The 23,330-nt window shown below is 41.0% G+C and overlaps 1 protein-coding gene across 2 annotated transcripts in view; it reads right to left on the reverse strand.

Moving 5' to 3' along the window:
* The window catches only part of LOC114647822 (uncharacterized), a 1,111,123-nt gene that overhangs the window by 361,628 nt on the left and 726,165 nt on the right, over positions 1-23,330 (reverse strand). The gene's annotated exons all lie outside the window — the stretch shown is intronic.

Here is a 23,330-nt window from a genome sequence, read left to right on the forward strand (position 1 = left end):
CCAATATTCAAATGTACTTTGCATATTGTTATTATTTATGAATACTATCAATAATAAATTGTTTTATGTGTAACTTAACTCCTGCTTGTCTTTTACTATACCTAATTGCCTGAGGTTATAGATATAGATGGGAATGTAGGGAGAAGTTATATACTATAATACCTTATAAACAGTGGTAAATCTGTGGGATTTGAGGCGTTCTGACAGAGGCTACATCTTAATAATACAACAGGGGAAAGTAGAGCAATATATTACTCTACCAAGATAAAACAGTAGCCTACCAAACATTAAAGCTTTCAGGTTTTTCTACAGATTAGAAAGATTCTTAAAGCACAATGAACTAACTTAATATGCAAAGGACCCTTCCAAGAAGGAAATGGCACTTGGTCATGCCAGAGTTCTATGGGAAGCACACAACCCAGTAAAAAAACATAAAATGCCATTAAAGATTTAATATTTTTTAAGAGTGTGGAACTGTGCACATGACACTCCAGGGTTGATTGGGGTGCTTGACCTATCGCACATTCACGCGCAAATGCGAGCGGATCAGTCAGCTGCTTTACTCACATCTCTGAGTAGATGACTGCAGTACCGGTAGTGCATACAAGGGAGCCTGGGTAAGAAATGGGGAGACAAAAGAAGAGGACAGAGGTTAGCGAAACGTAAAGATGGACAGAACTGCATTGGAACAGGGGCAATGTCAGAGATATAGCAGGCAGATGGGAGTGAGCCAGAGAGAAGTGCTTGGTCACCACTTGAGGGTTAGAGGTCACTCTTGCTAAGCACCTCACAGACACTGAGGGTCTGGCGGCAAAAATAGGAGCATGTTCGGAGCTTCGCCCCACAAAACACTGTGGGACTAGCAGAGGGGACATGAGCCAGGATTAGGGGATGTCAGTGCCTGTTGGTAGACGTCTCCTCAGGCTAATGTATGCAGAGGCACATTGGTTTTTAGAGAGGATCCACCATGACTACACTTTTAAGGACGTGTTTTTCTGCCTAAAATATTTAACCACATTTTAATTTATTATTGATCTTAACTTCCTCCCATCACTTGATTTTTTTTAATTATTTAAGGAAGAAACTTTCCACTGCACTATTTACACTTGCTTTTGTTTTTTAGAATAAAAGCAAAAAACATAGAGTGTGTCCTCCTTTGCCCTTCTCATTGCCTGTTTTGTTATCTACTGGCCAGAGTTCAAGCTGCCAAGGACTATGGAGCCAACCTGGCCTGTTGCAGTGACTAATTATGAAAAATTGAGTAATAGAGAAGTCATAAAAAAATACAATCAAGAGCTGCCAGGTGAAGAAGTTGGAACATGTAAGATGTATATCCCACAAAAAAAGAATGCAAATGAGATTTAAAGGTTTGCTTGTTCTACCGAAATGGCTTTATAACCCAGACACTACTGCTGATCAGCACCCTCAGTCATCTTATAAATTTAAGAGCAATAATGATATGTGGGTCTATCTATCTCTATCTCTCTAATATATAGTCCCTTTCCTATCTATCTACCTATCTACCTATCTACCTATCTACCTATCTATCTATCTATCTATCTATCTATCTATCTATCTATCTATCTATCTATCTATCTATCTATCTATCTATCTATCTATCTATCTATCTATCTATCTATCTATCTATCTATCTATCTATCTATCTATCTATCTATCTATCTATCTATCTATCTATCTATCTATCTATCTATCTATCTATCTATCTATCTATCTATCTATCTATCTATCTATCTATCTATCTATCTATCTATCTATCTATCTATCTATCTATCTATCTATCTATCTATCTATCTATCTATCTATCTATCTATCTATCTATCTATCTATCTATCTATCTATCTATCTATCTATCTATCTATCTATCTATCTATCTATCTATCTATCTATCTATCTATCTATCTATCTATCTATCTATCTATCTATCTATCTATCTATCTATCTATCTATCTATCTATCTATCTATCTATCTATCTATCTATCTATCTATCTATCTATCTATCTATCTATCTATCTATCTATCTATCTATCTATCTATCTATCTATCTATCTATCTATCTACTACCCAGCCTGCGGTACGCGCCAGCCACTTCGTTCGCGTTGTGAAGAGGTGGGCTCAACGCACCCCAAGGAGACGCGGCTGCCCCTCCGAAACCTCCGATACAATGGGAAACAAATATTTTTTTTTTTTTTTTAACCTCCTCTTTGCTTGATCAGCTGCTGGCTTGCTTCTGTGCCACGTGATCTGTATCTCGTGCGGTACTTGGAACATTTAAAAGTCTGTACAACAGCTGTCCTACTCTTTGTCTTTTATTTCCAACCCCGGCCGTGGTTAAATCTCTTGCCACAAAGTCTCATCTCGTGGGATATGAGCTCTTGATATTTTTTCAGTTTATAATTTAAAAACGGAATAAGAATATGAAAATCTAACAACATCACCTTAACGTTTGATAAATTCTGAAAAGAATGATACCAAACATATATATGTAGGTTTTAAAATAAGCCTGATTTAAAGCGTGGCAAAAAACATCACATAAAATCATTGCACAGAATCGTTGCACTTTTAGGCTTAGGATTTTATATACAGTATATACAGTATATGTATGTATGTATGTGTGTATGTGTGTGTGTATACAGTTAGGTCCATAAATATTTGGACAGAGACAACTTTTTTCTAATTTTGGTTCTGTACATTACCACAATGAATTTTAAATGAAACAACTCAGATGCAATTGAAGTGCAGACTTTCAGCTTTAATTCAGTGGGGTGAACAAAACGATTGCATAAAAATGGGAGGCAATTAAAGCATTTTTTGAACACAATCCCTTCATTTCAGGGGCTCAAAAGTAATTGGACAAATGAAATAACTGGAAGTAAAATGTTAATTTCTAATACTTGGTTGAAAACCCTTTGCTGGAAATGACCGCCTGAAGTCTTGAACTCCTGGACATCACCAGATGTTGGGTTTCCTCCTTTTTAATGCTCTGCCAGGCCTTTACTGCAGCGGCTTTCAGTTGCTGTTTGTCTGTGGGCCTTTCTGTCTGAAGTTTAGACTTCAACAAGTGAAATGCCTGCTCAATTGGGTTAAGATCAGGTGACTGACTTGGCCATTCAAGAATTGTCCACTTCTTTGCTTTAATAAACTCCTGGGTTGCTTTGGCTGTATGTTTTGGGTCATTGTCCATCTGTATCATGAAATGCCACCCAATCAATTTGACTGCTGTATTTAGCTGGATTTGAGCAGACAGTATGTGTCTGAACACCTCAGAATTCATTCGGCTGCTTATACGAGTGCTTTGGATTACAAGTACGTTTCCGAAACAAATTATGCTCGCCAATCAATACTGTACTGGATTGAAAATAATAAAGGTCTTTGCAGACTTGAGTTCAATACGGACCTGAATACGAGAATCAAGATTATGGATTTATATGTAAGAAACAGAAACCGAAGAGATCTTGGGGGACCGGAACTGGAAGGGACGTCATTAGGCTGCCATGTCGTGAGAGGTGGAAGTGATGTCATTAGGTGGTGGGCTCTTCTGATAGTCTGATGTTTGCTCCTTTTACCTTCTGCAGAGGACAGTGCCAACACCTGGCTTGGCTGAGAAACACTTACATCCTAGCCATTTAGCCATTTCCAATGCGTACTGTATGTGTGTGACAAGACGTATCGAACTATGTGGGGTTTTTTTTGTACGGGTGAGTCAGGAGGTGCTGGACCGAAATAAAAAACTAAAGTGACTTCAGCATGTTCATAGCAAATTCTTGTGAAATCCATAAGATAGATTTTCCATTTCATTTATGACACATCTGTTATTAAGTCAAGAGGCACCATCTGTATTTATGTGGAGCATTTCTCTTAGTAACTGCAGTCCTCTCTTTTTTTAAAAGACACTTTTATATTTGGTGGGGTCAAGCTGGAGGATGGTGCAGTAGTTTATGCTGCTGCTTCACGAGGTTTCAAAATCTGCATGTGCTCATAGTCTGTAAAACTTCAGACTGCTATGTGAAGTGCTAGGGGCATGGTGACACAGTGGTTAACACTACTGCCGTACAGCTTCAGAATGCTGGATTTTATGAGGGGCGTTCAACAATTTATCTACCACAGTAGGAAAAATTTTGTTTTATTTTTCAATCTAGTCCCCTAATAGCTCCATTAATGTCATCCACTTTTCCAGCAATCACTTTAACCCCTATGAAAAAAAAAATCTTCTGCTTGACCATCAAACCAGGATGTCACAGCTGCCTTGACGTCTTCATCACTTGAAAACCGCTGTCCACAGAGAGATTTCTTCAAAATCAGGAAATAATCTGAGGGAGCCAGGCCAGGACTGTAGGGTGGAGGGTTCAGCTGCTGGACCCCACATTCGCGGATGGCAGCCTGTGATTGACGTGACATGTGAACCGGCGCATTGTCATGAAGAACCAGCACGCATACTGTTCCTCGTCTTTTTTCCTTGATTGACTCCCGCAAAGCCATCATTGTGTTGGCATAACTCTCCCCAGTCATGGTTGTCTTGTGTAGTATGAACTCCAGAAGCAAAAGTCGTTCAATATCCCAGAAGACAGTTGCCATGACTTTGCCTACAGATTTTTCTGTCTTGAACTTTTTTGGGGTGGAAGATGACTTGTGCTTCCATTGCATTGACTCCATTTTGGACTCAGGATCTCTGTGATAGACCCAAGTCTCATCTCCAGTTACCAAACGATGAAACAAATTCACTTGGTCTCAACGGAGTATCTCCTGACAGCACCGGTGACTTGTGGCCTTCTGATATGCCATCAGCATTCTTGGAACTCATCTTTCACTGACCTTTAACTTGCCTAACTTTTCAAGAATTATTTTTGAAACGTTCTCCCAAGATGCCTTCAGCTATTTGGGAAACCTTAATTTGTCTCTCTGACAAAATTAAATCCTCGACTTTCTTGCACATTTCTGTTGAAATTGTTTCCGCAGGCCTTCCATTGTTAGGGTCATCTTCAATGGAGACTCTACCCCACTTGAACTGCTTGCTTCAAACTTTTAGTTTATGGTGAGTCTGCCCCATCATCCTACAAACTGCAGTCACAAGTTCATGGATCTCCTTTAGCCTTTTTCCTTCTTTTGTGAGAAATTTTATCACTGAACGTTGCTCCAAATCTAGCATTTTATTACTTGATTCACATGAGGACTCTCCTGACCACCTGTCCCTTGGAATGTTAGACTTGCACTGAGCCACAACTGTACATGAGTAACCCTGAGACTTGTTTCAACATGCTTGACACTTTCTTTTATACTCTGGTAGGAAAATTATTGAATACCCCTCGTAATTCTGGGATACAGTCTTCAAAATAAGGGTGTCAGAGTGGTTCTACAGAGTGATGTCATAGGGAAATCATTTTGGGTTCCTAAAAGAGCCATCCACGTGAATGTTCCAGAAGAACTTTAATTTATTTTGAGATGTAACAGGTTCCATAAGTAGGCATGAGTAGATGAGAAGATATGTGAAATGCAATGAATTATTATTATTATTATTAAATAACGATTAACACCTGTGTGATGATGCGGGTCTGCTCCATGCTCTCATTACTCTTTCAGAAAGCCTCTTAAACCTGACACCGTTGGTAATGTAACCGGATGAGCTGGACAATGAGGACTCCAACGAAGCAAGGGGAAAGGTGCAAAGTGCAGAAGTGCTTTTATTTAAAACAGTCAAAAGCAAAAAAGTGTTCAAAACAAGTGCAGTGCTTCTAAAAGTCAATAAAAAAATCCATCCATCCATTATCCAACCCGCTATATCCTAACTACAGGGTCACGGGGATCTACTGGAGCCAATCCCAGCCAACACAGGGTGCAAGGCAGGAAACAAGCCCCGGACAGGGTGCCAGCCCACCGCAGTCAATAAATAAATAATCCATTAAAAACAGTGAAAATGTAGAGGTTAAAATCCAATTAATAAACCCATTAAAACAAGGTTAAAAACAATGGCTGGAAGGAGTCCTTTAAAAACCAAACCCGGTGCCCTCTTTTGCTGTTGGCCCCCCTGTTTCTCCCATTCGGGCCATGCACCAGGGGAGTCACCCTACCTGCAGCTGACCTTCTCTTAGTCTGGTTGCCTTTCGGTCCCTGGCTCCGTAGGGCTCTCACCAGACTGAGACTTGGGATCCCCAGCGACCAGGGCGCTTGCACTAGGGCTTCCACCTCCTTCCGCGGCCTTATGCAGCGAACCAACCACCTTTTGGTCACTCCTGCACCTCTAAAGCACTCAGTAGGAGCGACTACTTCTTGCTTTCCTTGGAAGGGCTCTCCTCACAGCTGCCTGCTATTATCAGCGAGCCTGCCCTCGCTCGCTAGCTCACTCACTCACATACCAGTTTTCAGCTTTCAGCTTTCTCTTCTTCCTCCTCCTCTGACCTCCATTCACTTTTGTTTGATTTTTCTTCTCCCCCTACACACTCGTGCTTCTCCTATTTATAATGGGGACGTGGCACAGGTGCGGAGATTAACAGCTCCCGGCATCAGTTATGGATATGGACGATTCCTCACCTGTGCACTTAAGCGAGGAAACCCCTGCAACACGACGCATCCGAGAACCGCTCTGGCCACACTACCATGCCCCCACGGCGATTATTTATTTAAAAACTGGCCTTTTTTTCTAAGCTGCGGACCCACCATACCACAACCTGATATTAAAAGGACTCTTGTGGCACAGGCTAAGGTCATATTTTCATGTTTTCTTGATCTTGTAGTATACTGCAAGTATGTTTACTATATATTAAAGAATTATGCTTTGCCTACATATTAGAAGGCTTTTCAAATCCCAAAGAACTAGTTTCATATGCAAAGAACCCTTCCCAGAATGAAATGGTTCTTGTCAAACAATATTTCAGGGAGGAAGCACACAACCTAGTAAAGTGACATTACAAAACCATTATTTTTAAGAGTTTGGTTATTGTCTGTATAAGTGTCGTCAGGAGGATCGTCTGGTGTCCCGACCAGGTCAAGAGCTGATCCCTTGTCAGGAAGGGTAGCCAGAAGGAAGAAGGGATTGGAGGAGCTTCCCAGAGCCTATACTTCCCTGATTCACTTGAGGGAAGCATTTTTGTGTCGCTGCCCCTTCTGTTCAACCCACAGGCATGCTGGGCAGTGTAGTCCGGTAGTACAGCCCTGTTGCATACCATACCTATCACCAGGGGGAGCTGCAGGAAGGATGCATCCCTATCTTCTAGAGACTTCCGCCTGACGCAGAATTACTTCCATCAGAATAGGGGCAGACAGAGGAAATACTCCTGGAATGGGGTTTAAAGAGGGCCGCTGTGCCTTGTTTCAAGAAGTCAGAGTTGGGGATAACACTTGAGAGAGGAAGAGGAGTTGGGATAAGAAAAGGAAGGATTCATTGTCCATTTACATTCTGTTTTGTTTTGAAGGTATTTAGAAGAATGAAATCTGTTATTTGAACCTGTGATAGTGTGCAGATCAGTTGTGTCTGGGGTTTGGGGTTTGATAGCGCCCCCTGTCTTTCACATCTAGTAGTAGGAATAGTGGTAGAATTGTCACGTGTACAAAGTATAGTGAATTCTGACCAACATGTAACACATCACCGCTCTTTTGTTCCATGACAAGTAAGAATTTATTAAAATACATACAGTTATGTGAAAAAGTAAGTACACCCCATGGGAACTGTTGCCTTTTTCAATGTATTTTGAACAGACAAATAGAAGATGTTCTTGCAAACAGTGTCTACAGATACAATAAAGGAGTTTTATAAATCTGACCCCTTGTGCCTTTATAGTCCCACATCCTAAAGATGTCAATGTTAGGTTACTTTCATATGCATTTTGAACTGTTACCCTGATTGGCTCCCCATTCAGTTTCGGTTCCTACTTTGCCTGATGTTCTTCTTCACTCTGGAGTACTTTGTGCAGTTTTGGTCTTCAGGTCTACAAAAAGGACATAGCAGCGCTAGAAAAGTGCAGAGAAGATCAACTAGGCTGATTAGAGGGGCTACAGGGGATGAGTTATGAGGAAAGATTAAAAGAGCTGAGTCTCTAAGCAAAAGAAGATTAAGAGGAGACATGATTGGAGTGTTTAAAAATATAAAGGGAATTAGTCCAGTGAATCGAGACAGTTATTTTAAAATGAGTTCATCAAGAACACGGGGGACACAGCTAGAAACTTGTTAAGGGGAAATTTCACACAACATTAGGAAGTTTTCCTTCAAACAGAGAACCTAAGACGCATGGAATAAGTGACCGTCTACATTTATTTATTTGGCGGACACTTTTAACCAAAGCAACTTACGATATTTGAGATGCAGTTGGTTACATTTCTTTTCTGTTTTCCAGTTACTGGAATTCACTAAATTCACTGAATTCACAGAATTCATGGTCTTAATCTTCTTTATTTATTTATCTGGTTTGTACAATGCTTTATACTGTATACACTGCCGTTCTTTATTATATTCTGTAAGTGCCTTGAGCATGGGAAAGGCGCTATATAAATAAAATGTATTATTATTAGTTAGAACACAGACAGGTAAAGTGACTTGCTCATGGTCACACAGTGTCAGTTGAAGGATTTGAACCCACAACCTCAGGGTTTGAAGTCCAAAGCCTTCAAATAGTGTGGTAGACAATAGGATTTTAGGAACATTTAAAACTCGACTTGATGTAATTTAAGAATGAAGTGGATAGGACTGGTGAGCTTTATTGGACTGAATGACCTGTTCTCGTCCAGATTGTTCTAATCTTCACCACCAAAATAGACCGAGTTCAATAAATTGACTGGGACTTAACTTTATCAATGTGTAATTTAATGATCCTGTCTTAAACAACAATATGATGTTGTGCATTAATTGACCCCATGATTCTGTTCCAACATGTTTATGCTCAATAACACAAAAGTTAAACATGTCAACAATGCTCCCTTTATAGTTAGAAAGACTAGTTATCATCTGATTTTTCTGCCCCTCTGTTCACTCTTTTTAATATTAACTATCTTTCCTTCTAGGTCTCGGAGGCCTTTTCTAATGCAGTTGAAGTCGCTAGTAAAACTTGGATTGACGGAAGCAATGAATGTCAAACGGAATTTTGTCTTCTGAAAGGTGCTACAGCTGTGGGTCTCTATGTTCAAAAACAACATCCACAGCTGATGCAACACGTACAAACAATTGTCACTGGATTTATAGTCACTCGTCTTGGAGACTGGCTGGACCGCACCGGAGGATGGGTAAGTGAATTATTATGTCTTTGTAGAAGTCATGTGGGAATTGGCCCAACAGCATACCCTTCCTTGAAATTAATATGAGGTTACAGATCAATGCACTGATTGGCGTAGCATCATCATTGTTTTTATTTTGTGTGACTTGTGACAAATCAGGCTGGCAACGAGTTCATTGACAGCACTGAACAAAATTTCTAGCAAAGTTTACAAGGGGTGAACAAAAAAGGGCAGACTGCAGGCAGTGAAAATGATCCTTAAATTTTCTGTAAAAATGGAACTTTCAGCAATGTGAATTAATAAGAAGAACATAAGAAGTTTAACAAATGAGACAGTATGTCATCTAGTATTTTTAGTATTCTAATAGCCAAGTTCTCCCAATATCTCAATTACCGTTGTGACAGATAGGGGGTGCTATCGCTCCCTTGAACCCTCGGACCAGACGCCAGATACCAGCTAAAAGTCCAATATCATATTTTATTTTGACAATACAGTGCACAAAGCACCCTCCACTCCACTATACTCATAAAAAATAATCAATAACAATCCTCCACTCCCAGACACGTTGCCACCCTTCCTCCCGACTCCGCTCGTCTGTCTGGGATCTCTCACAGTCTTTTATGGTTCATGACCCAGAAGTGCTTCTGATCCCTCAGTCCATGTGACTTCCCAGCACTCCCGGGTCAGGTGAAAACTCCTCTTCATCCCGGAAGTACGTCATTCCCTCTGTCGCTGTGACTAAGACGCACTTCCGGGTTATAGGAAACATACAAGTCCTTGAGCCTCCCTGTAGCGTCCTCTGGTGGCCCCCACGGTATCCAGCAGGGTTGTGAATAGAAACTCCATTGTCCAGGATTCCCTGCTGGCCTTCGGGGCACCTCCATGCTACAGGGAGGGCTGCATCTGGCGGCCTGGGGGTATTGGCCGGGATGAATGGCCGGCCATATCCCACACCGTATATACTCGCGTATAAAAATCGATCATAAACTCAGACCCCGACTTATACGCCCGTTCAAAAATACAACACTTAATTTTTTTTTTTTTTACATCTTGTTGCCTCCTCCTATCTCGCACCAGTTTCTCAGATACATTGAATTTTTTGCAGCAGCGCACTTACCAATTTCTTTCGCTACTTCAACGACATTTAATTTAAAACCAGCTTCATATTTTCTTCTGATCAAACGCTCCATCGTAGATAAGGGATGCTCTTACGATAAAGGTGTATGAAGGTGTGAGATACAAAAAACACAAATCAGTGCAAACGTCGCTTCGGAATAGTTCGGGTATTACCGTGTGGTCACGTAGGCACAATACATAAAATATAAAAGGCCGTGTGCTTCATGGTTACTCTCTCAGGTGTGTGTTAGCATATCATAATCTCTTGGACGAATAGCGTCAGTTTTCCGAGTTCAACTAATACAACCAACATTATAAAATACCAGAAATTATACAGTAAAATCAAGCCAAGACTTATCCGCGGGAGAACTTAAAAACGTGAGTATATACGGTAGATGTTTTTTAAAGTCAAGTGTTCTGCTCATACCTGATGTGGTAGTCTGTTTCAGATTTCTACTCTTTGTGTGAGTTAAGCCCACAACTTTTCCAGTGACTTCATTTAAGTAATCTTAGCAAGTTGGAGGAAGTCACAGTGCAATTCCTTGACAACAGTCGTGTAGTTTGACATCCTCATTGACTTAGTGCGAACAGTCCACAACTCACCCTGAGTCATGGGGGTGGACTGCGTGTATGTAAGAGCCAACAACCAGTGAGTGGTCAGCAAGAAGTACAACACATACAGTATAATGCAACTATGAGGAATAAGAATTGTGGGTGTTTCAGAACTGACAAACAGGAAAGAGAATCGTCTGTCTGATGTTGCTTGCTTTATGTACCACAACAGAATGTGAAAAAGATTGCGTCTGAATTTTGCATGGGCACCAGTTCAATCAGGCAGCACTATATTGGCTGTCAGATAAAGGGGTGAGCTCATGATTCTTTGGAAATGTGAAATTATGCTGGAAAATCATTACACAGCTGTCTAATTTGACATATTCTGCAGTTTCTAGTCCTGTTATAGTACGTGCTCAGGTGACTAGATCAGCAGCTGCGTTGTTAAGACTGATATCCCCTCCAACTAGAGGGCGTACAATGCAACATTTCCTTAAGAGCTTCCTAGCTTTCATCCTAAATGCTCTTTCCACTTGTGTTCACTGTTTGGTTGAAAGACTTTGGCTCACATTTTTAAAAATTGGATTAAGCCAACTGCGGGGGTAAATCAAAACATAAAGGCAATTTGAAAATAATATAGTTACTGTAATGGTTAGAAGCTGATACACTATAAAACGTTCATGATGGCTTCCTGGCTAGTTCAAACACGCACAGTACAGCACTCTGCTGTTAGTCTGGTTGATGTCTTGGTCAAATGAACATGGACGCTTCACTGAGGGATTGCACCATTGTTGAGATCTCACTACATCACGTTGTTCCCTGGCAGAAGGTGTGAATTACAGTCGTGCTGCATTATTATGATATATACAGGGTGAGCCAAAATGAAGTGCCACATTTCTCAAGGTCACTGCGTGAGGTAGAGGCAGCCTTTGATAGGCGGTCCCTTGTAGTTTTTAGTCGGCAACCTTGCTCCAGTGTGCTTTCGCTGTTGAAGCGTTCTTAAAAAACCACGAATCCATCATCACTGCACAACTACAGCATTCCTCCTAACGGTGACGTCAGAAATCGGAAAACAATTCTTCAGTGGGTCGCTAAATTTCGAGAGACTGGTACAACACTGAACAGAAAACCTCCAGGCCATTCTCGGACTGTAGAAACTCCTGAAAACATCCAAGCTGTAAGAGCATCAATTTTGCAGTCTCCTAGACGTTCAGCGCGCTTCTGCCTTAGGCATTTCCAACACGTCTTTAAGGAGGATTTGGCATGAGGACCTTAATTTCCATCCATTCAAAATGATGGTAGTGCAGGAACTCACTGAGAAAGGCTGGGAGAGCCATAGAGAGTTGTGCGCGAACATTCTGCAAACCGTTCATCAAGATGCCATCTTCATGTGCAGCGACGAGTCACATTTCCATTTGAATGGTTGCGCAAATAAGCAAAACCTTCGCTATTGGGCCAAAACCAACCCTCGTGAACTTCATCAGAGACCCCTTCACAGTGAGCGTGTTACAGTTTAGTACGCAGTTGCAGAATTTGGCATTGTAGTCCCCTTACGTTTTTGAGGTGGGGGGAGCAACGGTCACCGTCACTTCAGAACATTACATTGAAATGCTAGAGAACTTTTTGTGGCCCCAACTGGAAGAAATGGATGTGGTGGATGCCTGGTTACAACGGGATGGAGCAACCGCTCATATGGCGCAGAGATCCATGCAAGTTTTGCTGTTGATGTTTCCCTGCGTGGCGATGTTAGGTGGCCTTCACGTTCACCTGATCTCGCTCCATACGATTTCTTCTTGTGGGGGTATCTCAAGTCAAAGGTATCCACACACCGACCTTAAAACCTTGAAGCCCTCAAGGACGCTATTCGCCACAAAATCGCCGCTATTCCCCTTGAAATGGCAAAACGAGTCATGCAAGCATTCAGAAATCGTCTCAAAGAGTGTATCGCTAATGATGGACACCACCTTGAAGACATCATTTTTAAAACATAATGAAATCTATTTTATCTTGTAGTATTTTTGTGGTACGTCTTTTTGGCTCATCCTATATAAGAGCCATTCTTAGTAAGCTATTGTTCATGTCTTCTCCCTCTACACTAATGACTGCACCTCTAAAGACTCCTCTGTCAAACATATCAAATATGCAGACAACACAACCATCATTGGGCTCATCAGAAATAGTGATGAGATGATATACAGATGGTAGGATGAGCAGCTGGCCCTTTGGTGGACCAATCTGGAGCTGAACACTCATAATTGTGGAGATAACATTGGAGTTTAGGAGAGAATACCCCCCCCCCCCTCCATTTTTAATGCTGCTGTGATAGCCTTCATGTTTCTGGGATCCGTAATCTCCTGGGACTTGAAATGGGAGACCAATGTAGGGTCCATCATAAAAAAGCCACAGCAGCGGATGTACAGCTGAGGAAATTCAACCTTCCACAGGAGCGGCTGATTCTAAAAAGCAGTCACTGAGTCTGTTGTCAGCTTCTCCGTAAAACAGTGTGGTTCAGAATCGGTCACTAAACATGACAAAAACAGGCGACAGCGAATACTCCGCTCTGCTGAAAATATCATTGGTGCCAGCCTGCCCACCGTACAATACTGGTACTATTCCAAACTCATGAAATGGGCAGGGAAAATCCTCATCAACCCCTCACAACCTATTTGAACTTCTTCCATCGGCCAGACGTTAGAGATTAATACACGTCAAACCAAACAGATATAAAAACAGTTCTTTCCCGCAGGCCATCAAGCTCACAAATGGTTAATTCAGCTTAACCAGGCTGGGCACCTCAGGATCTTGTAATACCATTTCCATATTGTTAATATTTGTTTTTCAGTGTTTATTTCAGCATTTCTTGCACAGAGTTGCGCTCTGCACTTTGTAAGCATATGTATATTTACATTCTCTGTCATGTTTTTTTTATCTCAGGTGTGTGTTTAACAGTTGTGAGCAATGTTCCCTCCAAGGAGTAGCATATAGTGAGCAAAAAACATTGTTTATGAGCGACATTTTGTTTAAGCCAAAAATTTATGAGCACCAACTCCGACGGTCAGAGTGAGCGATCGTGCGATAAGTACGAGCGACGCCGTCGGAATGAGCGATCGTGCGGGAAGTATGAGCGACGCTCTGAATTCGTGTGAGCGATCGCTCACGTGCTCAGCTTAGAGGGAACATTGGTTGTGAGTATGCCGATTATGTAATTCATACATGGAGAGTCACCAAAACCAAAGTCAAATTCCTTGTATGAGTGCATACTTTGACAATAAATGTGATTCTGATGCTGATGTTCCCAGGGGGAAATTTGGCTTTTTTACAGAAGCTATTTAAATAAATCTCTCTATTATAAAAAAAAAAAAAAATCTTGGAAGGAGACGAGACGTGATTTTCTGAGAGAGACACTTTCACATCCCATGAGACGAGATTTTGTGCCAAGAAATTTAAACCACGCCCGGAGCCGGAAATAAAAGACAAAGAGTAGATGACAAAGTAGAACGTCGTAAAGAATTTAAAAACGTTGGCACAATCCACGTGCAGAGCAGGTTAGAGGTAATGGAAGTACGAAAATTTGAAAGTCACAAAAAATGATAGTAAAGATCACATTAGCACAAACAAACAGAAATTATTACTCAGTGAAATAACGGAACAGTGAAATGATCGAAAATATTGTTTGGATTTAAACTTTAAGTCAGAGACTTGTAGATTGTCTAATTCGTGTTGCCATCAACGAAAAGTAGTGTTTCTTCCCAATGAAGAGGCATATCCACGAGAATGAAAAGTTTTGTTGTTTGGTGAAAGTGAAATCCACACACGAGTGCGGCAGAGACGCGAAGTTGCTGGCGTGTATCGCAGGTGGGGATTTGTATTTGGCAAGCGAAGCAAGCAGGGGGCGAAGCCCCCTAGTAAATACATAAAAAATGTGCAGTACTGTGCAAAAGTTTTAGGAAAAAATGCTGTAAACAAAGAATGCTTTCAGAAATATAAATAATGATTGTTTATTGTTATCAATTTACAAAACGCAAAGTGAGCGAACAAAAGAAACATCTAAATCAAATCAATATTTGGTGTTCCTACCTTTTGCCTTCAAACCAGCATCAATTCTTATAGGTACATGGATTTTGTAGGATTCTAGTCAGGTGTCTGATCAACCAATTGTGCTAATGGTGCTAATGATCATCAATGTCACACGTAGGCTGAAACACAGTCATTAACAGAAACAGCGGTGTAGGAGGCTTAAAACTGGGTGAGGAACAGCCAAACTCTGCTACCAAGGTGAGGTTGTGGAAGACAGTTTCATGTCATGGCAAGATTGAGCACAGCAACAAGACACAAGGTAGTTCTACTGCATCAGCAAGGTCTCTCCCAGACAAAGATTTCAAAGCAGACTAGGGTTTCAAGATTTGCTGTTCAAGCTCTTTTGAAGAAGCACAAAGAAACGGGCAACGTTGAGGATCGTAGACGCAGTGGTCGGCCAAGGAAACTGAGTGCAGCAGATGAAAGACACATCAAGCTTATTACCCTTCGAAATCAGAAGATGTCCAGCAGTGCCATCAGCTCAGAACTGGCAGAAACCAGTGGGACCCAGGTACATCCATCTACTGTCCGGAGAAGTCTGGCCAGAAGTGGTCTTCATGGAAGAGTTGCAGCCAAAAAGCCATACCTCTGACGTGGAAACAAGGCCAAGCAACTCAAGTATGCACGAAAACATAGGAACTGGGGTGCAGAAAAATGGCAGCAGGCGCTCTGGACTGATGAGTCAAAATTTGAAATATTTGGCTGTAGCAGAAGGCAGTTTGTTCGTCGAAGGGCTGGAGAGCGGGACAATAATGAGTGTCTGCAGGCAACAGTGAAGCAAGGTGGAGGTTCCTTGAACGTTTGGGGCTGCATTTCTGCAAATGGAGTTGGAGATTTGGTCAGGATTAATGGTGTTCTCAATGCAGGGAAATACAGGCAGATACTTATCTATCATGCAATACCATCAAGGAGGCATATGATTGTCCCCAAATTTATTCTGCAGCAGGAGAACGACCCCAAAGATACAGCCAAAGTCATTAAGAACTATCTTCAGCGTAAAGAAGAACAAGAAGTCCTGGAAGTGATGGTATGGCCCCCACAGAGCCCTGATCTCAACATCATCGAGTGTGACTGGGATTACATGAAGAGACAGAAGGATGTGAGGAAGCCTATATCCACAGAAAATCTGTGGTTAGTTCTCAAAGATGTTTGGAACAACCTACCAGCCGAGTTCCTTCAAAAACTGCGTGCAAGTGTACCTAGAAGAATTGATGCTGTTTTGAAGGCAAAGGGTGGTCACACCAAATATTGATTTGATTTAGATTTCTCTTTTGTTAATTCACTGCATTTTGTTGGTTGATGAAAATAAATGATTAACACTTCCATTTTTGAAAGCATTCTTTGTTTACAGCATTTTTTCACACCTACCTAAAACTTTTGCATAGTACTGTATATACACCGAAACTATGATTTGAACACGTACTAGAATGACTAAAAAGCAAGAAAATTAAAATGAAAGAAAATTTCTGACTTTGCTGATACAGTCACAGTGAGGCATAATCATAGTTATATCTCATTTAAGTATTGTATGCATACAGCTGCATATGTAGCACTTCAGCTAATCATAGGTGCAGTCAATCACATACAAAAATAAGCATAAGATGTCAGTGCAGCTTTGACAAAATTAGCCACACTTAACATTTTAGTTCTCACTGTTTGAAATAAGAGTGATTTTTTTTTTTTTTAGTATAAAGCTACCCTGTTATACACAGGTACTTGAAGTGACATGTAGGCTTTGAATTTAGTAATTGAAACAATCACATTGAAGCCCTTACACATGCCTCAGACACACATGGTTTTAGATGTACAGCCATTTTATCAGAAATTACTTCAGAGTGTTTTCAGAAAGCATTTGATAAGATGCCACATGAGAGGTTGGGCGTCAAATTAAATTTAAAGAAGTAGACGTTCAGGGTGTGGTTTGTAGATGGGTGCAGAGTTGGTCAGATAGAAGAAGCAGAGGGCGAGAGGAACCTTATCAGAATCAGGTGAGATTAAGAGTGGGGTCAGTGAATAGGAATATACAGTAAATAACAAGCTGGTTAAGTTTGCAGATGATACCAAGATAGGTGGATTGGCAGATAATCGAGAATCCATTGAATCATTACAGAGGGACTTGGACAGCATACAGGGTTGGGCAGATAAAATTTAATGTCAGTAAATGTAAAATTTTACACACAGGAACTAAACCTGTTAGGTTTGAATACACAATGGGAGGTCTGAAAATCAAAAATAAGTGAGTCAAAATTACAGTATGTTAACATTCGAATGACAGAAACAATTTATTCACAAAACATACTTCATATGTGTAAGATGATTTACAGGAATGTCTCAACCTGTTCGCCTTCATGTTCAACACCATATGTGGCACATAAATTGTCCACAAAAATTGTATACAAGTATAAACATAGCAGTACCATTAGTGTTAACATAATTTTGACTCAACCTGTATACCTTATGAGAAGTATTTAAGAGTCGTAGTAGACATAACACTATCAACTGCCAGACAGCGTTCAGAAGCCATTAAGAAGGCTAACAGAATGTCAGGTTATATAGCGCCTTTGATGTGTGGAGTACAAGTCACAGGAGGTTCTGCTCAGTCTTTATAACACACTGGTGAGGCCTCATCTGGAGTACTGGGTGCAGTTTTGGTCTCCAGGCTACAAAAAAGGACGCAGCAGCACTTGAAAAGGTCCAGGGCTACAGGGGATGAATTACGAGGACAGATTAAAAGAGCTGAGCCTGTATGCAAAAGAAGATTAAGAGGAGACATGATTAAAGTGTTTAAAATTATGAAGGGAACTGGTCCAGAGAATTGAGACTGCGACTCTAAAATGAGTTCAACAGCAACACATAGGTGGAAACGTCTTGAGGGTAAATTTCACATAAACATTGGGAAGTTTTTCTTTACACACAGAACCACAGATGCATGGAATAAGTGACCAAGTAGTGTGGTAGACAGTAGGACTGTAGGGGCCTTCAATACTTGACTTGATGTTATTTTAGAAGAAGTAAATGGATAGGACTGTGAGCTTTGTTGTGCTGGATGGCTTGTTCTTGACTAGATTGCTCTAATGTTCAAATCTGTCCATTCATTTATCGATGCTTGAACCCGCTCAGTTAAGTTCAGGTTGGCATGGATAAATGAATGGATAGAAAAGAATATTTAAAGTGGGCTACAGCACTAGATAAGGGCATCAGCCAACAGCAGAGGACACTTTTACATTCACCCATATGACTCCTCCAAAGTTTAGGAGTGGCCCTGCAATTGTGAACTCTCAGGTCTCATTATTTATAGGGACTTTGAACTTCTATTCAGTGGCAACAAAAGTGCAAAAAATGTATGGTGAAGTGAAAATCCCCAATAGTTTTCTGAAACACATTTTCACTCTTTTGTCATTTCCTGTTGGTGTTTACGGAAATGAGTCAAATAGTTCTGCTCTTTAAGTAAAGTCCAGGGCTTATTGTTTCATTGGATTCTAACTTTTCTTCCATTCTTTGTGTAATTTTTCTGTTAAGTTCAGCCTAGTTTTTGAGCAGCCATCATAAACTGAAGCCAACGAGATTAAACCACCACCCTCACCACACACACACACACACACACACACACACACACACACACACACACTCCTCCACCAAGTTATTTCATTATGGAAATCTATATTTCTTGGTTTAGGTTATCCACCTTTCATTTACTTAATTCGCCTAATCTGTCTTCTAATAGATCTATTGCCTATAGCAGCAGTAAAAAATCCTTGATGAGTTGTGAATCTAATAAATACATCACACACTCACACACACATCCATACTGATTTACAGTGACAGCCTTTGAGGTGAACCTAAAAGCAGTCTAAACCCAGAAAGGCTTTCAGCAGAGCAAAACAAGGAAGTATCATCTTCTTAAAAAATGCTTTTGGGTGTATTAAGCTGTGTCATGAAAGTGGACGCTAAGTGAAACTGTTTATGAAAATGAAGGCTTCTGACTCATGAGCGTTTTTGTTTTTTTTTGTGTTTGTATTACTATTTTTAGCCTGCAAAATCCTGTTGGTAGATCTACGAGTAGGTGCAGTTCAGCTTTGTATTTGCTCTTTCACCCTGGGTGTTTGAGTGACTTAACAGTGGGTGTGTTTGTGCGTGTTGTTGTTTAGTGCGCTGCCACCTCTTCCAGAGTCAGTTTCTCCTTTGCTCCTCGTGTTTTTGAGTCTTGCCACCACGATCCTGAACTCAGTTAAGGTGGTTTGCTAAATGGATGTGTTACTGGCCTCACGGTCTAGGGGAACCTGGGCCAGGTACAAGCCACTGTTGCTACAGGGTGTAGCCACAGCGATATGGTGTAAAGCATAAAAGAAACAGACAGCAGTCCCGAGTCTCGGACCATACTTTTCTGTTCTCTTCTACTTTTATTCTCCTTTTCCCAGAAATATATACAGGTGCTGGTCATAAAATTAGAATATCATGACAAAGTCGATTTATTTCAGTAATTCCATTCAAAAAGTTAAACTTGTATATGAGATTCATTCATTACATACAGACTGATGTATTTTAAATGTTTATTTCTTTTAATGTTGATGATTATAACTGACAACTAATGAAAGTCCCAAATTCAGTATCTCGGAAAACTAGAATATTGTGAAAAGGTTCAATATTGAAGACACCTGGTGCCACACTCTAAACAATCATGGGGAAGACTGCTGACTTGACAGTTGTCCAAAAGACGACCATTGACACCTTGCACAAGGAGGGCAAGACACAAAAGGTCATTGCTAAAGAGGCTGGCTGTTCACAGAGCTCTGTGTCCAAACACATTAATAGAGAGGCGAAGGGAAGGACAAGATGTGGTAGAAAATAGTGTACAAGCAATAGGGATAACCGCACCCTGGAGAGGATTGTGAAACAAAACCCATTCAAAAATGTGGGGGAGATTCACAAAGAGTGGACTGCAGCTAGAGTCAGTGCTTCAAGAACCACCACACACAGACGTATGCAAGACATGGGTTTCAGCTGTCGCATTCCTTGTGTCAAGCCACTCTTGAACAAGAGACAGCGTCAGAAGCGTCTCGCCTGGGCTAAAGACAAAAAGGACTGGACTGCTGCTGAGTGGTCCAAAGTTATGTTCTCTGATGAAAGTAAATTTTGCATTTCCTTTGGAAATCAAGGTTCCAGAGTCTGGAGGAAGAGAGGAGAGGCACAGAATCCACGTTGCGTGAGGTCCAGTGTAAAGTTTCCACAGTCAGTGATGGTTTGGGGTGCCATGTCATCTGCTGGTGTTGGTCCATTGTGTTTTCTGAGGTCCAAGGTCAACGCAGCCGTCTACCAGGAAGTTTTAGAGCACTTCATGCTTCCTGCTGCTGACGAACTTTATGGAGATGCAGATTTCATTTTCCAACAGGACCTGGCACCTGCACACAGTGCCAAAGCTACCAGTACCTGGTTTAAGGACCATGGTATCCCTGTTCTTGATTGGCCAGCAAACTCTCCTGACCTTAACCCCATAGAAAATCTATGGGTTATTGTGAAGAGGAAGATGCAATACGCCAGACCCAACAATTCAGAAGAGCTGAAGGCCACTATCAGAGCAACATGGGCTCTCATAACACCTGAGCAGTGCCACAGACTGATCGACTCCATGCCACGCCGCATTGCTGCAGTAATCCAGGCCAAAGGAGCCCCAACTAAATATTGAGTGCTGTACATGCTCATACTTTTCATGTTCATACCTTTCAGTTGGTCAACATTTCTAAAAATCCTTTTTTTGCATTGGTCTTAATTGATATTCTAATTTTCCAAGATACTGAATTTGGGACTTTTATTAGTTGTCAGTTATAATCATCAACATTAAAAGAAATAAACATTTGAAATACATCAGTCTGTGTGTAATAAATGAATCTAATATACAAGTTTCACTTTTTGAATGGAATTACTGAAATAAATCAACTTTGTCATGATATTCTAATTTTATGACCAGCACCTGTATATGCTTCAATTTCTGCATAGATGAACATGGTAATCAGTGAAAACAATGGTGCAAGCCAATTTACTCTGTATAACAAATAGTGTAAACACATTTACTTTGAGTACTTGATTAGAAACCAATGTCCCCAGAACTCGTTAATTTTCCAAGGAAGCAGACAGTTCTGTATCTACACATTGTGCGTAGATAAGATACAAAATCAAAGCAGTCTGACTATTCAAAGCAGGTGACTCTTTAGCAAGACAGGTAAATATTTGTGTCCTGTAGATAGCCATCAGCAATAACCTGTAGCAGAATTTTCCAGAAATTCTGCCTTTCCTTTAAAACACTGGTTTATAGCCCATTACACTAAGCAACACACAGAAATGTCATTTTCTTTAGAATACTGAATTCTAGGCCATTACAGATGGAAGGATGGGTTGGGAGCTGGCAGATCACATGACCCACATTCATTAGTGCCAGGGGGTGACACATGTCATGAGGGATTTGAGGAAGCCCCTAGCATTTTAAATACAATAGGATTTTGTGCTTCCTATATGGATATTTAGGCCAGTTTTGGGCAGACCATAGTGTCTAAACACTTAAAAAGTATAGCAATATTGGATAGACTAGCAGACAATAGTCTTTGGTGGCCAGTGGTGACTCTTTGCAGTTGTTAACTTGTCACGAGAATGTTCGTTGGACCTTCATCTGTTGTAAGTGTAGAAATACTTCTTTCAGTGTTGATGACCAAGAAGAATCCATACAATATCATAACTTACATGTATCTGTGTGTTCAGCCTGTGAAGGACCGGCGGCCTGTACAGGGCCTTGCACTCTGCTTGTTGTACACTAAGTGTAATGTTTCTGAATTGAATTCAACAACAACAACAACATTTATTTATATAGCACATTTTCATACAAAAAGTAGCTCAAAGTGCTTTACATAATGAAGAAAAGAAAAATAAAAGACAAAATAAGAAATTAAAATAAGACAACATTAGTTAACATAGAAAAGGAGTAAGGTCCGATGGCCAGGGTGGACAGAAAAAACAAAAAAAAAACTCCAGAAAGCTGGAGAAAAAAGTAAAATCTGCAGGGGTTCCAGGCCACAAGACCGCCCAGTCCCCACTGGGCATTCTACCTAACATAAATGAAATAGTCCTCTTTGTAGTTAGGGTTCTCACGGAGTCACTTGATGAATTCAGTGTACTCTTACACTAGTGTAAACCTGGTGATAGTTTCTCATCACAACAATCTATTCTCTGTCACAATACCTGCGGTCGAGTTTCTCCCAACAACAATGCCTATAAGACTTCTTATAGTCATTTTGCATAACCGTCCACCGATTCAGTTGTTAGATGTCCGTGGGTTTTCTTGCATGTCCTGTCTGTTTCAAATCCCCCGCACAATCTTTTAATGGGATTCAAACCAGGGCTTTGACCAGGCCAGTCCATAACCCTCCTTTTCTTGTTTTTGAGCCATTTCTTGGTGGATTTGCTAGCTTCCTTAGCGTTAGACCCATGGGTCAATCAGGCTATAAAAACAGTGTGAAAAGCGTTAGTCCCAAGCGTCATTTGGGCAACTGTATAGAGACGTTTTGCGTAAGCGTTAGACCTGAGGATTACTCGGGCTGTAAAAGTGGCAACAGCTTTAGGAAAACGGTATAGGCATGTCTTGTGTAATTGACAGGCTCGAGTGTCATCCAGTCAGCAATGCAGACATGTCTTCTTGTAGCCTCATAATGGCGTCTCGTAAGTTTTTCAGCAGTCCAGGTGTTGCATGCTCTTGACAGTGATACGAGCAGTGATGACCAAGTGAACCTGTCTTCAGGCAGTGAAACTGAAACAGACAGTGAACTCGAAAGTGATTCTGATGAATCTGAATGTGCCGCTCGTGTAAATCGCACTTGTGCAGTTTGCTGATCCAAAGCTGATAAGTATGGAAAGAAAACTGCAAGGAATCGCACTACTGTTGTCCAGACTGTGACGTTAGATTGTGTATTTTACCACGCTTTCACACAAAGGACACATTTTGACACTACATATGGCATATAGCATTATTTTTATTAATACTAGGGGACTCTGCTCCCTGCTTGCTTCACTTGCCAACCCCCGGGTGGGCGCTATGCACTATCCACTTCGCGGCTCTGCCACTCATGTATGGGGAAGCGGATGTACAATTTAAACAGATTTGTTATTTTCATGGGAGTTGTTACATATGCATAATAGAACTATGCCCTATGATGGGCCTGCGCCCTGCCCGAGGTTTGTTCCTGCCTTGGGCTACAGCCTGTGTTGGCTGGGACTGGCTCCAGCAGACCCCCGTGACCCTCTGTTAGGATATAGCGGGTTGGAAACTGACTGGCTGACTAATAGAACTAACTATTTTACATTACAGCGAGTAATTTACCATAGT

The sequence above is a fragment of the Erpetoichthys calabaricus genome, chromosome 3 (assembly GCF_900747795.2).
Source record: "Erpetoichthys calabaricus chromosome 3, fErpCal1.3, whole genome shotgun sequence".
Lineage (NCBI taxonomy): Eukaryota > Metazoa > Chordata > Cladistia > Polypteriformes > Polypteridae > Erpetoichthys > Erpetoichthys calabaricus.